This window comes from Microtus pennsylvanicus, chromosome 6, assembly GCF_037038515.1.
Source record: "Microtus pennsylvanicus isolate mMicPen1 chromosome 6, mMicPen1.hap1, whole genome shotgun sequence".
Taxonomy (NCBI): domain Eukaryota; kingdom Metazoa; phylum Chordata; class Mammalia; order Rodentia; family Cricetidae; genus Microtus; species Microtus pennsylvanicus.
The window spans coordinates 46,291,997-46,296,124 of NC_134584.1; positions in this window are offsets into that span (position 1 = coordinate 46,291,997).

Genomic DNA, 4,128 nt, shown 5'->3' on the forward strand with positions numbered 1-4,128 from the left:
ACATGTCAGGTGTTATATTAGAAACACACATCTCTGTATCAATACAACAGAGCCAGTGTTTGCTCTCTGACTCGCAGACAGTTCCCGTGGAACTGCGGCACGTACCTCCAACAATGCTTAGTCTGTTCAAAGTATAGATTCTTTTAGGGGTGTCTGGTCTGAAGGAGGGCAGGAAGAGGGAATAGCCTGCGAACGAAGAGCTTTAAGAGAAGTATGGAATATAGGTGGACCTAAAGTCCAAGGCCATGTCTCTATTCCAAAACTGTAACACACATAAACAACCGAGGGCTTGCGTTGGTACAATGGAATGAATTAGACCCTGGCAGGTATTCAAAGGGAAACACCTGATATGTGTCTGTCCCCCTGGATGGTAGTCCTATTTTATTCCAGATGCGTTGCCAAGGAACCTGATTAAAGTCTAAGTATGTAAAGGTGGTTGGTTGTTCTTTTTGTTTGTTTGTTTGTTTTGCCTGGTGACATTGCTTCGGCCACTGCCATTTCTTTTTCTTCTTACTCTCCAATGCAGCTGAGCATTCAGGGGACTATTGGTTTATAATAAGCATCCTGCTGACAGCCAGAAAGATGTATTTATCGTTTGAGGGTGAGTTTTCCTTCTGCCCCGTGAGCCCAGACAAAGCCATTCTCCTCATAGCAGACGGCTAATGAGAACAGGCTGTGTGCCCTGCACTAAGTTACTCCATATTGTGTAAGGCGGGGGTTTTCAGGCTGGGCCTTACCCTGAGAGACTCTATTTTATAAATAGCTTCTGATTCCATTTTGAGTCAAAAGAGATGACTCTGAACCTCTTCAGGCATGAGAACGACAGCGTCCGCTCAGCACCACCCACAAGGCACAGACCGAGACACAGCACTCTTGAAAGTAAAGCGGTGCGACTCTATAAATTAACTTATCAGAGTAAATTGGGACCATATCCACACATTGAACTTATTAAAATCATAGCAGGAAAACTAGGCGCGAGAACCTATCAGACACACCAGAGCAGGGAGAGGGGACAACCTCCTTACCTGGCTTCCGTAAAAACGACACTTAACACTGTGATGCCAAAGGCCTCCTGACCTGTCCCCTGGCCACTCGGCCTGTGTGTCAAGGGAAGTCCCCACCATCCCAGGGTCTCGAGCGTCTACCTGAATTGCCATCTGTCTATCTGCTGGTTCATCTGCCAGGCTTTACCATCCACTCCTCTATCCGTTCATCTGTCTAGACCAATCCAGACCTGCCCTTTGCCTCTGTGACCCCCACACTCCCATTTCTTACTTCTAAAGCTCAGTTCGACCTGCGGTTCCCTTCAAGCCTGTGACTCTGGCTGCTGGTCTCCAGCAGAGTTCATTATCTAAATCCCCACCACAGACATTCCTGGTGCATTCCTCCCAGCTTCCTGCTTCTTTCTCTCCAGGATCTTTGCAACTCCTTCAACTCCACTGGGACCTCTTTAGCCCTTTGTAACCATTGTGTAACACTCCCCCCTCCTCCTCCCCTCCCTCTCTCTTTCTCTCTCTCTGAAAATATAGCCCAGGGTAGGTAGAGTGCTTGGCTAGAAAGAGTGTGTATATACATGGAGAGAGATTTGCTCCGTGATGCCGAATGTGCGAGATGAGAGTTAATGTTAGCAATTAAGCTTGCAATAAAAGAACCTGCATTAGCTTTGGCAGCTATCAAGGGAATCTTGACTACTTGGCAGATTGTTACCAAAGAAACTACTGCACCTGGCAAGTTCATTGTGAGTCAACGAATTTCAACACCATAGAAAGATGTAAATGTGTTTGTCTCTGTTTCTAACATAGAATCCTTCTGGGACATGGACACACACACACTGAGCATGTCACAGACTAAACCAAGGTTGCATTTGTGTTATCTAAGACGGGCTCAGGTGAAAAATTATTGTATTGCTGGCTTCTTTTATATCCAAAAGATTCCATTAAATAAAGAGTATAGTTTCCTTTTCTCGGTGCTGGGGAATGAGCTCAAGTGTTGGGAAATATTATTTTAAGATGTGCTACATTCGTTTATGCTGTGGAACATTTGTTTAATGATGCAAAGATGTGTTGCCTTCTTTTATGTTGCATTTGTTTAACTCTGTGAAGCTGGGTTACTTTGCCTGTCTAAAACACCTGATTGGTCTTATAAAGAGCTGAACAGCCAATAGCTTGGCAGAAAGGATAGACAGGTCTGTATGGGAGGAGAAATCTGAGATAGAAGGAGGAGGACATGAGAGTCCAGCCACCCAGCTACACAGCAAGCCACGGAGTAAGAAATGATGATAGGTGTGCAGAAATAGAGAAAGGTAACAGCCCAAAGTTAAAAGATAGCTAGGATAATTTAAGTTAAGCTGGCTAGAAACAAGCCAAGCTAAGGCTGGGCATTCACAAGAAAGAATAAGCCTCCGAGTATTTATTTGGGAGTTGGGTGACAGGCTCCCCAAAAGAGCCTAAGAGGAAAAAACAACCAACTACATCCAGGGCCCTGAGCAAAATATTCTGTTTAAATAGGGCATTTGTCAAACTTAACCTGGAAATTTCCCATGAGAATATATCAATATCAGCTTCTTGGCTTGAGATTTAAATATATGCATGAGCTCCCATTGGAAAACTATCTTCAGAGAGATGCAATCAACCAATATGGTAGAAATATATAATAACAAAAACAATGAAAAGTCAACTGTTTTTTAGATTATTTTCACTTTAGTAATTGAAAACATTTTACTACCCATAAAGGGTTTTATAAGTCGGTATTTTAACTGTCCTTTCTGGATGTGACCTTCTATCTGCTTCATCTCCATCTAAAAAGTTATAACCCAATGTCCCACGAATCCCGAGACGGGACAGATTTTGAGTTATAACGTTGGACTCTGCCATGCACAGCTGCTTTCTTAGAATAGTACAGCTCTCTGCCAAAACAAATGAATGCTATCTTTTCGCAGGACTCACTGTCAGAAACTCTCTGGTCTCACGTCTGCAAGTTTGATTGGTAACAGGAGCAAACCAAGGAAAACTATGTATTGCCTGCATCCTGCTTAATGGGACTGTCTGTGCTTTTTGTTATTTTAGACCCAGCTTTTCATAGCAACCACTGAATATGCAAAATGAATTTAGGGATGTCAGAGTTAATTAACACCAGCTCCGCTGGACAGACACGGTTTGTACACAATGAGGATCTTAACTTCTTTCGACTTGAATTTGGAAGCCTGACAAGTTTTATCCCATGAAGTCGGGAATTTTGAATAAAACATAAATAGACAGTTGAGTTCAGGTCACATTTCTTGCCAAAAGATGGAACACAGATTGGCAAAACAGCTTTCACGCACATAGGCTACTGGGTGTAGGAGACTTTTAATTTTTAATGGCCCGCAATAATTCTTCACCTAGTCAAAAAGATGCTCATTTTCGTCCCCACAGAGGTGACCTTATGGCTTAATTCTTGAGCAGGCTCTTCAGAATTCCTAAGTTGCTATTTATTTTTGCTGAATTTTCTTCTACGTTTCCTCAATCATGACGGCCACTTTGCTGTTCTCACAGTGACCATGCAGTTGTCTGGACAGACAGAGGAGATTTTAATTTTTTCCATGTTACACATGGTGCCTTCAGTAGAACATCTTGCCAAGGACAAATTTTCCCCATATTCTCCCCCGAGCTACTTATTTCACAGATCCGTGTGAGTCATTCGCCCTTACAAATTTGTCCATAACGCCACGAAAAATCCGCCTTATGTTTAATACCTAGCATTAGCAGCTCCCCACTCGGAGGCCGTAGGAGCCAGCAGGTTCTAGTTTCTGAGACGACAGTAGACTTCTATGGATCTGTCTTTTTCACAGGCTTGTGTCTAGGTCGTGGGTCTTCCTCTGGCCACTTGCCTTTTGGCTCTTCGCTGTCCATTTACACCCCGACCAGAGCCTGGGCGGGAGAAGTAAATGAAGCTAGACTTCAGGTCTGCCAACTACACTCCTTCTTTGATGCTCCCAGTGAAGGAGTTGGCCATGAAGAATGCCAGAATGTCAAAATCATTTCAAAGTATAAATTGTATATGGATGGGAGGCATTTGCTTTAGTGACTAGAAAATAATCCCACTTGTAGAAATGAGTGTTTGGGTCTAATGTCCTAGGAGGAATGTCAA